This window comes from Ranitomeya imitator, chromosome 3 (assembly GCF_032444005.1).
Source record: "Ranitomeya imitator isolate aRanImi1 chromosome 3, aRanImi1.pri, whole genome shotgun sequence".
NCBI lineage: Eukaryota > Metazoa > Chordata > Amphibia > Anura > Dendrobatidae > Ranitomeya > Ranitomeya imitator.
The window spans coordinates 574,490,663-574,506,461 of NC_091284.1; the positions used below are offsets into that span (position 1 = coordinate 574,490,663).

A 15,799-nucleotide genomic window follows, 5' to 3' on the forward strand; every position below is an offset into this window, starting at 1 on the left:
GGACTAAGAAGAGCGACACCCCTCACACCGGACCGACCCGCAAGTGAGTATAAGAAGTTATTTTTCTTCTCTTTCAGGTCGGGTTGGGGGCAGATATACAGCATTATAGAATGCTATATATCAGCCCTGATAGGTGATGGCTGTATCGCTTATCGACAGAACCTGGTGACAGGTTCGCATTACGATGTGAACCTCTTCTTAACCAAAAGCACAAGAAAAATAATCTCCTTCTATATGCTAGAGAATACAAATAAGTCCTGTGAGGTAATGGTGGTGCTGACTGTCCCCTGACTTGAACTCTATATAGCATCTTTGATTGGATTTGAATGAAAGTGGTTGAAACTCGCAAATCTAAAATATTAGTAAATTAGAAGGACATTGCCCTTGAGGAATGCGCTAAGATTCCGCAAGATTTCTTGCTGCTTCTGGAATTGTGGCCTCAGATTACCAGCTACTCCCACTCGCACCTACATCTTATTGTTATTCTTAACATTTTAACTGCTTCTGGACTGCACATTGGCCTCAACCTTTGGGTGCTCCTGCTCCTAAATTACTACATACTAGGGCAGCTGTCTGACAGCCTCTTGACAGCAGGAGTCCTTATAGAGAAGGCACAGATTGTGTATTACGATCTCTGCCTTTTGCCTTTTCGATTGCTGTATGCACAGTACTAAAGGAGTACTGTGCACAAAATAATAGGAAGCGCTGACTTCTTCCTCCATACACAGTGGTCATATGACAGCTGTGCAAAAGAAGTGAGCAGGAACTGCTGGGTCATAGGAGATCCAGACAACTCTGAAATCATCCCTCTCCAAAGGTCTGTTGTGCCTTTATGGGAGGTACATTGTGTAAAATAAATGAGGCATACAATGAATAATTAAAAAAAAAATAGCATGTGAAATGTAAATCCATCCAAATTGCTGTTACTAGCATTGCCCCATAATAGAAAAGTGTTCCAATATGTAAAACTAATTGTTCCATTAAAAACATTTATTCTACATTCTGCTTTTCTGTGGTCCTTTTTGGTCCTAAAACTAAAAAAAAAAAAAAAAAAAAGGGAAAAACACTTACTCCACTTCACTTATTTTCCCAATGATATCGCCTGACATCGGCAAAAAAATAAAATAAAAAAAAAAGAGTGACCTAAAACTGAAGCCCAATATACCATGAAAAGAGACACAAAGCTACCGTACTTAAATATCCAAACAAGGAAAAAAATGTTCAGCTCTTCAAACCGCATGTACGAGAGAACCTGAAAATATGTCTGGTCGGGAACGGTGGATAAATAATAATAATTTTATGTATTGCAAAGAAATTCTGCTGCACTTTGCAATTAAATGGTCCGGTCTTGAACTGGTTAAAGTTATTCTAACTTTCTTGTATGTTTGCATAGTGTTTTTTTTCTAGTTATATACAATAGAAAATGAACTGTTTTATTTTTTAGTGTATACAATTCTTTATCATGTGTAAAATATATGTACTGATTTAAGTGTTGGTAGATATTGTTTTTTAGGAAAAAGAAGTACAGTACATGTGAGAGTGGTTTTCTTGAAGATCGATAGGAAAATATTTGGACAGGCTAATGTGTTGAATTTGCCAGAAATATATCAGATTTTTTTTTTTTTTTTTTAAAGTATATAAATATTTGGCTCTATATTTGTACTTAATTAACATTTGATTATTAATATTTGCCAACACTATGGAAATTTAGTGCTAATTGGCCTTTTGCAGCTTTTGCTTCTGGCAGCTTGACAGCCTGAAACACAAATCTGCATTTATCAGTTTAGTCTTAATTGGAGCCCTACACGCTATACTGTGATATCATGTTCAATATGTGTAATTTGCTAAGAATTTAATTTGTGATAAGTGAATTGGAAAGAGTCATGTTCTCAGGTTAGTTAGTTGTCAAATGCATATCCTTTTCATGTAATCTTTATTTCAAGACCTTGTGGTGAAGCAGGTCTAGTAATGCTTTATTGCTAGGTTGAAGTTATAGTTGATGTACACTATCTATATACAGTAAATAGGTAAATATATATTTAGACCTTTGTGTAGCGTATAAATCTTAAACAATACAAAGTCAGTGTAATTGATGCATTACACTTAATACGTACTATAGCTTCCCGTCAACCATAGACTTTAGTGATGTACCGTAATTACTTTACCGCTGGACCATACATAGTGCCGTACCACTATTCTTTCACTTTTAGTAGTCAGATCACACCCACATCTGAATTGTAGTCATTTTATTAACTTTACCTCCTCCATGCTGAGTTTTCCATGAAATTCATTTTGTGTTGGGCAACATCTCATCTTTGTCCCTCCAGCTTGATATATTTGCACTACACAGAATATATGGGTGACCTAATGAGTGAATAACAAACCTCTTTAGTTTTGACAGTTTTGGTGCTATATTGTGTCTTGTTGTTAGTGGAGATGATAGAGCGTTTCTTTGTGAAGACCACCAAAACCTGTATTGAGAAGTGGTGTACTAGTGAGATGTCTACTCCAAGAAGGTGGCCAGAGTTCTTCATTTATAATAGAGATGAAAATCTGTCACAGGATATCTCGTCTATTAATGTGACATTTCATTGGCATTTAGCGGAAGGATATCTCTAGTATATCAGAATGCAGTGTCCATATAATATATTGTCAAGGTAAATTTTAGATATTTTTTTTAAAAATGGAGGTATTCATGTAAAGGGACTGCCAATCACTGTGTCTGCACGCGACAGCAGAATTGCAGGTTTTACCTACGAACAGAATGTTCTTCGAACTGTTTCATTAACACTAATAGCAAGTTCGGTCACTTTATTGTACTAGCGTGAGGTTGTTACTCTGCAGAAGTTGCATTGTTGCAAGTAAGCCACAACACAGCTCAAAGACTTGAAGGGGTTGTCCAGTACTTTTATATTAATGGCCTATGCTTGGGTAGGTCATCAATATATGATCAGGGGGAGTGCAACACCTGGCATCCCGGCCGATCGGCTGTTCTGATGCTAGTGGCGGCCAGATGTGCTCAGTTGTAGAGTGGACCTACACAGCTCCATTACCTGCATATTGTCCACTTCTGGGTTTGCCAATGTATCGGTAAGATGGCAGTCTGTCTTGTATTGAGCAAGGCAAATTTGTATCTGTTTTTCAGAGAGAAAGAGGAGTTCTGGAGGTGAAGAGTAAGAAGAGTCTTATTAGTGGAGAAAAAACATTTCTAATATAAGATATGTTAAAATGGTTTCTTGTATTCTCTAGTACTTTTGATTTACTGAAAATTTGATGTAAGTACAGTAAAAATATTAGGTGCCAATACCCATAAAATAGTTGTCACCTCTCCAGACTCCCACATACGCACAACACTAGGACAAGCGTTTGTGGTTTCAGTAAGAAGCGAGAAAGCTGCCGCTGATAGTATCCCAATATAATAATCTTTTAACTGTTAGAGTGCAAGATTAATTCAAAATATGAGTGAATGAATTCAAAGGCTCTGGAGTTGTTTGTACACAAGGTTAAAAGCCAGACTATATTGTAGCATATGGGTTATTAAGGAATCAATCATTTTGTAGCGGATATGTGTGTTTTAATTTGGCTGTGAAACTAGTATTTTAGCCATTAGATGTGTGCAATCCCAAAGCACTATACAGATAGACCGTGCTGCATTTTTCATTACTTTAGCAGTGGATATCTTCTCTTCAGAATATCTGTTGAGCCAATTTTTTGGCAGATTTGGCTATCTTTCCACACATTTATTCCTGTTAAGAAATGTTTTTAATCCAGTGTTATCAGTTTCACATAATTGCACACTGCTATCTGATGGTAGCATGTATCCAACTCCTAACTAAATTTTCAGGACTCCTCTAAAATGTAACGTTTGCAATATTTACTGATTTTGCAGATGTTTAATGTAGTTTATTTTTTTAATCTGAAAATGCAAACAAAAAGTATGATTGGGTGCACCAAAAACCTATTGCCGTAATTGTTGAGAAGAAATCATTTTCATTTCTGTGGAACATTGAAACTTGGTTGGAAAGACAATGCAATCCCTTCTTGACCATGACATTTTTCGTATTTGTGCTTTTGTATTCTTCTTTTTTTTCTTTTTTTTTTTTTTTTTTGTAGCCAACATATCTGTATGAGTTCTTGTTTTTTTGTGAAATGAGATAGTTTTAAATTAAAGCATTCATTATACCATATAATGTACTGGAAAATGAGAGCAACAATTATATGTCCAGTAAAATGGTGAATAAACCCCCTCAATTCCACAGTTTTGAGTTTTGCTTTTACGGTGTTCATTAGGTCACAAAAATGACTTGTAACTTCCACTGTACCACATTTATACAGTTTTTGTTTTTGTCATTTTACGTTTTTTCTAAAACTCTTTACAAATGTTTATAAACTGACCCGCATCTACTAGATAAATTCCAGGACATAAAGTGTCATAGTCTTTACAGTACTGTGTAAAAGTTTTACGCAGGTGTGGAAAAATGCTGCTAACTCGGAATGCTTTCATAAATAAAAGTGTTAGTAGTTTATTTTTATCATTTATCAAAATTCACAGCGAATAAACAAAAGAGAAATCAAATCAATATGGGTTGTGACCATTTTTAGCATTCAGGTATCAATTTTTCCTGATAAACTTGCACACGTTTTTTGAAATAACTCAGCAGGGCTGTTGTTCCAAGCATCTTGAAGAATTAACCACACATCTTTTGTGGATGTTGGCTCGCTCAAATCCTTCTGTCTCTGCATGTAATCCCAGACAGAGGTGATGGCAGGCAGATACTTCATGTAATGTCATCAAGGAGGCGTCTGATTGGCTCCAAATTTATTCTGTGAAAGCACAACCGCTCCAAACATACAGCCGATGGTATGAACTACTAGATGGTGGCCCGATTCTAACGCATCGGGTATTCCAGAATATGTATTTATGTATGTATATAGCAGCCACATAGTATATAGCACAGGCCACGTAGTATATAGGAGCCATGTAGTATATAGCAGACAAATACTACGTGGCCTGTGCTACATACTATGTGGCTGCTATATACATACATCTATATACATAATTGTCTAAGGGTCACTTCCGTCTGTCTGTCCTGTCACGGTTATTTGTTCGCTGATTGGTCTCGGCAGCTGCCTGTCATGGCTGCCGCGACCAATTAGCGACGGGCACAGTCCGATTAGTCCCTCCCCTGCTCCCCTGCACTCACTGCCCGGCACCCGCTCCATAATCCCCTCCACTCACCGCTCACACAGGGTTAATGGCAGCGGTAATGGCCCGCGGTGTAACGCACTCCGTTACCGCTGCTATTAACCCTGTGTGTCCCCAACTATTTACTATTGATGCTGCCTATGCAGCATCAATAGTAAAAATAGGTCATGTTAAAAATAATAAGAAAAACAAAAAACCTGCTATACTCACCCTCCGCCGCCTTTGCCGCTGCTCGCCACGCTCCCGGGACCGCTCCATTGCAAGCGGCAGCTTCCGCTCCCAGGACTGGTGTGCGACAAGGACCTGCCGTGACGTCACGGTCATGTGACCACGACGTCATCATAGGTCCTGCTCACACCAGCCCTGGGACCACCGGAAGCTGCCGCTTACAATGGAGCGGTCCCGGGAGCGTGGCGAGGAGCGGCAAAGGCGGCGGAGGGTGAGTATAGCAGGACTTCCAACGGGCCTTTGGAAGGTGAGTATATGTTTTTTTCTATTCGCCACGACAGCACCCACTAGAGAGAGGGGATCCGCCCCTAGGAACAGGAAACCTACAGAGAGATAAAAGGGGCGGCCCCCCCTCGCTCCTCAGTTGGTTTCCTGTTCCCAAGGAGGAAACCCTCAGAGAGAATCTCTGCAGCTAAGAAGAGGAAAAGCTCGCCTGGAACACAGCCTGTACGTCTCTGTTGAGCGACAGGGGCCCCAGAGCGAGCATCAGAGACGGGTGTTCCTGTTGGTTCCCCCCTCATCTGGATACATCAGCAGCATGCCGGGATCACAACAGTCTCCCTGTTGGGAGACCGTTGGTTTTTGCTCCACCGCCTAAAGAATCCCCGTCAGCACATCAAGTAAGTGTCACTATGGAAAGCGCTCACCCTCCGGCCACAGTGGGGCATGAACGGCCGCGGTAGCAGGAGCTTCTCTTCCTCTGCAGCATAGAAGGAAGACGCGCGAGCGCACATGCAGGCGCTGTATGGTCGGCGTACCCGGATGTAAAGAGGAACTTCCGGGTATGCGGGGTCAGCTGAGCGTGCTGGCGTGGACGCCTTGGCGCTCAACAGCGGTGGAGAGGGCCAATAAAGTTGGTCAGGGAAGAAAAAAAAAAAAAAAGGGGGGAGGAAAGATGGGGGCGTGTATCCCTTGTAAGAACGGCTCTATATAAGGCTGAAGACACATGGCACTGTGCGCACCATGTCGTCTCAGGAAGATATTGAGCGCCCACTGGAGGTTGTAATCCTGCCTAGTGGTGATGCTAATAAGAAAATCAGCGGACACTCAAAAATGAGTGATTCCACGGATAAATCAGGGAAAAAATCGTCCCGTTCCAAACCCCAGGCCGACCAGACAACTCTGCAGCCGGTATATATTTTATTTTCCGGATAAGTGTATATATAGCTTCATATCTCTTACAGTAGTCTCCTCTGCTTGTGTCTTTTTTGTAGGCTAAGCGGACGTCAAAATCTAAACATAAGCAGTGTAAGATATGTAATGAGCCCCTACCTGACTCATATATTAAGGAGCTATGTCAACATTGCATTGATAACACTTTACAGCAGGAGAGTTCGGTCAGGATGAATGACATACGTCTCATGATCCGGGAAGAGCTTCAGTCCTTGAGGGGTAGTCCGGCGGTTAATATGGAAAGGAGAAGTAGAAGGACTCTTTCACCTATAGCCGACACATCAGCAGAAAGTGGAGAGGTGGACTCAGACATCTCTCAGAGATTGGATTCCTCGGAGGAGGAAGATTATGTCTGTTTTCCTACAGACAATGTAAATAATTTGGTTAAAGCTGTAAGAGGAACAATGGGGGTGTCAGAGTCTAAAGATCCCCAGACACCACAGGACATCATGTTCGCAGGTTTATCGCAGCGAAAGGGCCAAGTATTCCCTGTGAATCAGGCCATTAAAGACCTTGTTAAAAAAGAATGGGCTAAAGGACAGAAGGGCTTTGTACCGGTATCATGTAAGAGGCGGTACCCCTTTGATGATGAGGACTTGGCAGTTTGGTCTAAAATTCCTAAAGTGGATGCGGCTGTAGCATCAACTTCTCGCCGATCCTCCTTACCCGTAGAGGATGCGGGCTCCTTGCCTGACCCCATGGATAGAAAATCAGACGCTCTGCTTAAAAGGTCATGGGAAGCTTGTGTCACGGCATTTAAACCGGCGATCTCAGCCACGTCCACTAGTAGATCTATGCTGGTCTGGCTGGAGCAGTTGGACCAAAATATTAAGAGTGGTGTATCTAGGGAGAAACTACGTGCCTCTATTCCTTTGATTAAGGGGGCGGCAGCCTTCATTTCTGATGCCTCTATAGACTCTCCGCCTAGCAGCCAGAACAGCCAGCCTCACTAATACGGCACAGCGCGCTTTATGGTTAAAGAATTGGAAAGGGGATGCCCAGTCCAGGGCTAAATTGTGTACTATACCCTGCCAGGGTGAGTACCTCTTTGGAACGGTCTTAGACGAAATTCTCACTAAGGCAGGTGAAAGGAAGAAGGGGTTCCCTAATCCCTTTATTCCTTCTTACAGAAGGGCGTTCAAGAAGCCACCATTCGGAAGGAAGGGAGGCTTCAGGGACCGATGGAATAACAAAGATTTCAAACAAAGAGGAAATTTGTTCAATAAGCGCCCCTTCAAGCCAGCAGATAAATTCCGCTGATTATATTTCACCGGTGGGAGGAAGACTAAAACAATTTAGTAAGCAGTGGAAAAACATAACGGTTAATCCATGGGCCATTGATTTAATATCTTCAGGCCTCACATTAGACTTTATTAGAAGGCCTCCGGACTCCTTCCTCCTTACCACCTTAAGATCCAAGCCTCAACAAGAGGCACTTGAAACCGAAGTTAAATCCCTCTTACTCAAACAAGTCCTGGTAGAGGTTCCATCTTCCCAGATAGGGAGGGGATTTTACTCTCCCTTATTTCTGATTAGTAAGCCTGATGGCTCTTTCAGAACTATAATTAACTTGAGAAAACTGAACTCCTTTATAAGACCCAAAACATTTAAAATGGAATCCATACGTTCGGCCATAAAAAATCTATTTCCAAACTGTTACATGGTAGTATTGGATCTTAAAGATGCTTATTACCATATTCCTATACACCATTTACATCAGCAATTTCTTCGAGTAGCAGTTTGTATAGAAGGGCAAATTCGTCATCTACAATACCGGGCAATGCCCTTCGGTTTATCTATGGCCCCAAGGGTTTTTACTAAATTGCTACTGGAAGTAATGTCCTTTTTACGGGTAAAAGATACCTTGGTCATTCCGTATTTGGATGACCTATTGATTGTAGGTAAGAACTCCCTACAGTGTGAGCAGAGGTTACAGGAGGTAGTGTCATCCTTACAAAACCTGGGCTGGCTGGTTAATTGGGAAAAATCTAGACTCCAGCCAGTAACGTGTCAGAAATTCCTTGGGCTCCTTCTAGATTCAGTTGACCAGATTTGCAAGCTTCCTGAGGATAAGAAAACTTCCATATTCGATAAAGTGTCCTTAGCGATCAGAAAGCGTAGTATGTCATTAAGGAATGTCATGTCACTACTAGGTTCTCTAACATCGTGCATTCCTGCGGTCCAGTGGGCGCAGTTCCATACTAGGCATCTACAAAAATTTGTATTGGATGAGGACATTAAAAATAGAGGATGTCTGGATAGAACAGTTTTCCTAACGTCAGAAGTAGTACACTCCCTTATGTGGTGGTTGAATCGAAAAAATCTTTCGAGAGGGGTTCTATGGGTAATCACCCCTTCTAGTATAGTGACCACAGACGCTAGTCCTGAAGGCTGGGGGGCACATTTTCAGGATCAGTGGGTCCAGGGTCTTTGGTCCAGTTCAGAACTTAATAATTCCTCAAATGTCAAAGAGTTGAGGGCTATATACTACTCCCTACTTCACTTTCTTCCTCAGCTCAGCGGCTCTCACACAAGAGTATTCTCCGACAACACCACTGCGGTGGCGTATCTGAACCATCAAGGAGGTACAAGGTCGGACAAACTCAGAGAAGTGGCTTCAGACATCATGGAGTTGGCCGAAGGTCATCTGCTATCCTTGTCAGCAGTGCACATCAGGGGCATAGACAATTTTCATGCCGATTTCCTCAGCCGTCACACTCTTCATCAGGGAGAATGGATGCTGAACAGGAAGATTTTCAGATTAATAACAGCTCGATGGGGTGTTCCTCAAATAGACTTGTTTTCCACAAGAGCCAACCGTCAGGTCAGGAGGTTTGCCTCTCTATGCAGGGAGGACAAGCCGGACATACTCGATGCCCTCCAGGTACCATGGACATTCGACCTGGCCTATGCTTTCCCCCCATGGAATCTATTACCTATAGTAATAAGAAAAATAAGGGAGGAAGGCGCAAGAGTTCTGTTAATAGCCCCATTCTGGCCCAAAAGGCCATGGTTCTCATGGCTGAGGGCGATGTCAGTGTCAGACCCGTGGATTCTGCCTCAGTCCAAGGACTTGCTCTCTCAGGGACCATTCCTCCATCCTCAGGCAAAGGGCATGAACCTGACTGCCTGGAGTTTGAGAGGCAGTTACTAAGTATAAGGGGGTTTTCTAGTGGGTTAATTAACACTCTTATGAAGAGTAGAAAACCTTCAACTACTAGAATTTATGTTAGAATTTGGAGAAAATTTCTTCAATTCCATACTGCACAACTTTCATCTGAAGTTCCTATATTTCCAGTGTTGGAATTTCTACAAAGAGGTTTGGAGTTAGGACTCTCCGTAAGCACTCTGAAGGTCCAGGTTTCAGCTTTAGGAGCTCTTTTTAATTATGATGTTGCGGGTAATAGGTGGATATCCCGATTTATATCTGCCTGTGAGCGTTCAAGACCAATTAGCATACCGCAGGTTCCTCAGTGGGATTTATCCATAGTCCTGGAAGCATTGACACAGCCACCGTTTGAGCCTCTCCATACAGCCTCACTAAAAAATATTTCTTTGAAAACGGTATTGTTAGTGGCATTAGTTTCTGCTAGAAGAGTGAGTGATCTCCATGCATTATCTATAGATCCTCCCTTTTTATCTGTAACATCAGATAGGATAATTTTGAAAACAGACCCTTGTTATCTTCCTAAAGTAGCCACTACTTTTCATAGAGCCCAGGAGATCTTGTTACCTACCTTTTATGAGAACCACTCAACTCCAGAAGAAGTAAAACTTCATACTCTAGATGTAAAAAGGATTGTGCTAGCCTATTTAGAGAGAACCAGGGACTGGAGGAAGAGTAGGGCTCTCTTTGTGTCTTTCCAGGGTAAAACCAAAGGTACCAGAGTGACAAAGAACACATTATCTCGCTGGATCAGAGAGGCCATAATCTTGGCGTATAAAGCTGGAGGTAGAGATCCTCCAATGCATATAGGAGCACACTCTACAAGAGCCTTGTCGACTTCCTGGGCAGAAAGGGCGAATGTGCCAATAGACCTTATATGTAAGGCTGCAACTTGGTCTTCACCTAATACCTTCTATAAACATTATAGATTAGATCTATCCTCTGCTTCTGATCTGACTTTTGGGGTATCGGTCCTTGACTCAGTAAACCCACCCAGTCTATAGTCTCTGAAATTCTCTCTAGTGGGTGCTGTCGTGGCGAGTAGAAAATACCAGATTACTCACCGGTAATGCTCTTTTATAGAGCCCACGACAGCACCCTTTCACATCCCTCCCTTTTCTGTATATAGTCGCACGTGGTGCTTCTTTGGTGAGGTGTAAATATTAGAAGAAAGTAGCATAAGGTTGTAAATATGTATATATATATATATATGGATATACCTGAACCTGTTAACTAAAACCTGGCGGCGGTTCCTCCTATTCTCTGTAAAACAACTGAGGAGCGAGGGGGGGCCGCCCCTTTTATCTCTCTGTAGGTTTCCTGTTCCTAGGGGCGGATCCCCTCTCTCTAGTGGGTGCTGTCGTGGGCTCTATAAAAGAGCATTACCGGTGAGTAATCCGGTATTTTTTTTTGTTTTTTTTTTTTAAGTCTCTATACTACGTGGCTCTGTGCTGGGCAATATACTACTTGCCTGGGCAATATACTATGTGGCTCTGCTATATACTATTTGGCTGGCCAAAATACTACGTGACTTGGCAATGTACCGTACTACGTGACTCTGCTATATACTACGTGGCTGCGCAATATACTACGTGGCTGGGCAATATACTACGTGGCTTCGCTATATACTACGTGGCTGGGCAATATACTGTGTGACTGTGCAATATACTGTGTGACTGTGCAATATACTGTGTGACTGTGCAATATACTGTGTGACTGTGCAATATACTATGTGACTGGGCAATATACTATGTGACTGGGCAATATACTATGTGACTGGGCAATATACTACGTGACTGGGCAATATACTACGTGGACATGCATATTCTAGAATACCCGATGCGTTAGAATCGGGCCACCATCTAGTATTGTAGAATACCCGATGCGTTAATACAGGCCACACAATATATAACAGTGGCCATGCAGTGTATAACACACACGTACTATATAACACAGCCCACACAGTATATAGCAGCCACATAGTATATAACACTGTCCACACAGTATATAACAGTGGCCATGTAGTATATAGCACGCAGTATAGAACATAGCCCACGTAGTATATAGCACAGCCACATAGTATATAACACTGCCCACATAGTATATAACACTGCCTATGTAGTATATAGCAGCCACGCGGTATCTAACACAGCCCACGTAGTATACAGCAGTGTGGGCACCATATCCCTCTTAAAAAAATAATTAAAATAAAAAATGGTTATATACTCACCCCTGGGATCCAACGAAGCTCCGGCGATACACGCACAGCTGACGCCATCTTCCGTTCACAGGATGCATTGCGAAATTACCCAGATGACTTAGCGGTTTCACGAGACCGCTAAGTCTTCTGGGTAATTTCGCAATGCATCGCTGGGAACGGAAGATGGCGGCAGGTGCGTGCGGCTCGGCAGACTACGGAGGGTGAAAATAGCAGGTTTTTTGTATTTTTGTTATTTTTAACATTACTTTTTTTTTTACTATTGATGCCGCATAGGCAGCATCAATAGTAAAAAGTTGGGGGGACGCAGGGTTAATGGCAGCAGTTACGGAGTGCGTTACCCGCGGCATAACGCGGTCTGTTACCGCCGCCATTAACCCTGTGAGCGGTGACTGGAGGGGAGTATGCGGGCGCCGGGCACTGACTGCAGGGAGTAAGGAGCGGCCATTTTCTTCCGGACTGTGCCCGTCGCTGATTGGTCGTGGCAAAACAGCCACGACCAATCAGCGACTTGGATTTCCATGACAGACAGAGGCCGCGACCAATGAATATCCGTGACAGACAGAAGGACAAACGGAAGTGACCCTTAAGGCCCTGTCACAGATAGCGACGCTTGAGCGATTCCGACAACGATACGACCTGTCAGGGATCGCTCAAGCGTCGCTATGTGGTCGCTGGTGAGATGTCAAACAGTGAGATCTCACCAACAACGCAACAGCGATGCGGCGACCTGTAGCGACCTGTAGAACGATCCTATTTCATGACGATTCAATGGGACGTCCTGTCAGCGAGGTCGTTGGTAAGGTGTCAAACACAGCGATGTGTGCTACCCAGCGGGACCTCAACGATCAAAAAATGGCCCAGGCCATTCCGACACGACCAGCGATCTCACAGCAGGGGCCTGATCGCTGCTACGTGTCACACATAGCGAGATCGCTACTGAGGTCGCTGTTGCGTCACAAAACTTGTGACTCAGCAGCGATCTCGCTAGCGATCTCGCTGTGTGTGGCGGGGGCTTTAGACAATTATATAGTAGATCTTTACTGTAAAGAAGAACAAAATCCCTGAAATATTTATATGCCCCACAGAGGCCTTAATCTCAACATCATCAAGTCTAAATGAGATTACACAAAGAGACAGAAGGATTTACATAAGCTTACATTTACAGAAGATCTGTAGTTCTCCCAGATGTTTGGAACAATCTCCCTGCTAAGTTTTATGAAACACTGTACAAGTGTACCTTGAGAAATTGATGCTTTCTTGCTGTTTGGAAGACAAAAACTGGTCACACAAAACGTTTGATTTGATTTAGATTTTTATTTGCTATATTCACTTTGCATTTTGTTAATTTATAAAAATAAACTATTACAATTTCTGTTTTTGAAAGCATTCTCAGTTTTTTCTCCTGTTTTTTTCTACAACAGGTATTTGATATCCAGTAAGTGGAACAAATCCCAGTTTTTTGTTACATTTCTGGTCCCCATCAACCAGCACTGTGATCTAAGTGCATTTATAGAAATGGGTCTAAGGGGGGGAAATTTCTCTTTGTGGAGAGTGCCAAGTTGGCATAAAGAGACTTCCAGGACATGCAATAGTCCTCTGCAACTTCAAATATGCAAAGAGCCTGTTCAAAGAGTAAGAAGACTTGAATTTTTGGGTCCGTTCTCGCTAGCACAGATCAGGCATCTACGCTAGCGCGATCACTAAACGCGATCCCTTTTTGGACATTGCAGTAACGCAGTCCGTTAGTGCAATCCGTTTAGCGCATACGCTAACGCAATGTGAACCTAGCCTTAGGATAAGAAGTCAAACCAAACACTCATTTTACATATACGTTTTTCCTGGTATTTTCCCCAATCACTGCAATGATGGAGATCTGATTTGGCTCTGTGAGTGCCTGCCGATAGGTGGTTTAATGGTGAACATTTTTTCTTGTGTAGAGCACCAAGCCTACATTAGGAGATTTATAGGCTTTGCAATATTTTTCTGGGAGTTTGAATATGCAAATAGCTTTTTTAGAACTTAAGAGTACTTGAACTCTGCTGCCACCTATTAGAGATGGCAATTGTAAAAATCAATATTGACCCTTTTTACGAGCCTTGCCACGTGACTTGGGATAAGTCAAATCAGATCTCCTGTTTTGCACTGCTGGGGGGGGGCAAACACCCCCCAAAAAACAGGTTTGCTAATTAAGCTTTCAATTTGACTTCTTATGCCACGTCATAAGGCACAGCTCGTTAACGACATATTTGATTGCTGCATCCAATAGGTGATGCTAGAGTTCTAGTCCGCTTTCTCTCAAGAGACATTTGTGGATTGGTAAAAATGAAATTGCATCAGCTGTGTTTTCTACACATAGTTCTACAGAGCATATAGCCTCAATATTAGTTTCATTTGAGGTTATCCGCATGATTAGTAGGGTCATAGTTTGCCCTCTCGTCTAGACCATTTTCCACCAAAATGTCTAGATCAGCCTTGCAGCCAGAGGTTAAGGAAAAAAAATGTACTATTGAAAAGCATAGTCCCATTTAATCTAAACTTTCTATGAAATATGGATATCTTACTGGCCTCAGTTTGATCCTTTGTGTGTGTGGTGGTCATGTCTGCCTAATGTTTTGGTAGCAGCAGGTAGCCTGAACAAGCTGCTCTAGGTTCCTTCTTTATGTAGAGTAGCAGTAATTCACACACAGATGGAAGACCTTATGAACCTTCACAAAGGTCGTGATCCATCTGAGATCTAAGACACTGCTTTTTGTGTGAACTGATGGTGCACTGATTCCTGAATGTAGAAATGAGTTACTATATAAATGCATATTGCATTACAGACACATGATTCTTAGGAGATGATCTGTAAGCCACTCTAATGTACATTACAATGCTTTGCTCATAAATTCAAGACCCACTCATAAAGACGTGATTCATTGTATTTGATCTACACAGTTTCAGTAGTGTAAACGTATCTGCTTCCCTTAGCACATGGTTTGGAATGATTTATAAATTCTTAGCATATTTTAAATTAAAACCATTTGGCAGTCAGGTGAGGGATGAAGATTTCGGTCATCTTTCATCGGCTATCATCTCCTGTGTAATCCGAGAATGGTTTGTAAAGGAAAGCCTGAGTAGTTTTACTATTTTTTTGTCTAATAGAATGGGTGTACTCCAAGGAGGTTTGGCTATATTTCTATTTTGCTTTTTGTAATATCTTTCTCTTAAATGAAAAATAATATTGGTTTAAACTGTAACAATGAAAAAAAACAATTACTATTTTTTACATAGTCCCTTTGATGTGAACTACCTGCCAATCATAAGCACTATTCTTACCTTGCTATTCCAATTCCTGCTGTAATCTGAGCTACTTTCCTAGTCACATGATGCCTGGCTAAGAATCACCTGACTTCCTGTGATGTCATGTCAAAATTTCCCTGAGTTCCTACCTCTGGAAACTGTGGGGATGGCTCTAATCAGCAGAAATTGCATTGCTACTGTTCATGCTCCCTGCAGACCCATGGCAGAATCCGTAAAACTGAGATACTACTTTAACTAGTCATGGACTAGGGCCAGTCATGGACAAATCCATCACACACCCTTGCCCCCTGACCTTTTTGTGAGGTGTAGGGGCGGTACATGCTTTTAATCGCGCTAAGAAAAATTCTCATTTTGGCTTATGTTGCTTTAGTTCTGATATTGGGGGAATAATGTAAAGAAAAATAGGAAATTCATGTCTTTTTTTTTTTTGCAACCACAAAGGACCTTGGAAACATATTTAAACATATTAATACATTCTTTTTATTGCTGGTTTGCTTATAAC

At 42.0% G+C, this 15,799-nt stretch overlaps 1 protein-coding gene across 1 annotated transcript in view; it reads left to right on the forward strand.

Annotated features, from left to right (window-relative positions):
• PCCA (propionyl-CoA carboxylase subunit alpha) overlaps positions 1–15,799 on the forward strand; it is a 791,250-nt gene that overhangs the window by 419,436 nt on the left and 356,015 nt on the right. The gene's annotated exons all lie outside the window — the stretch shown is intronic.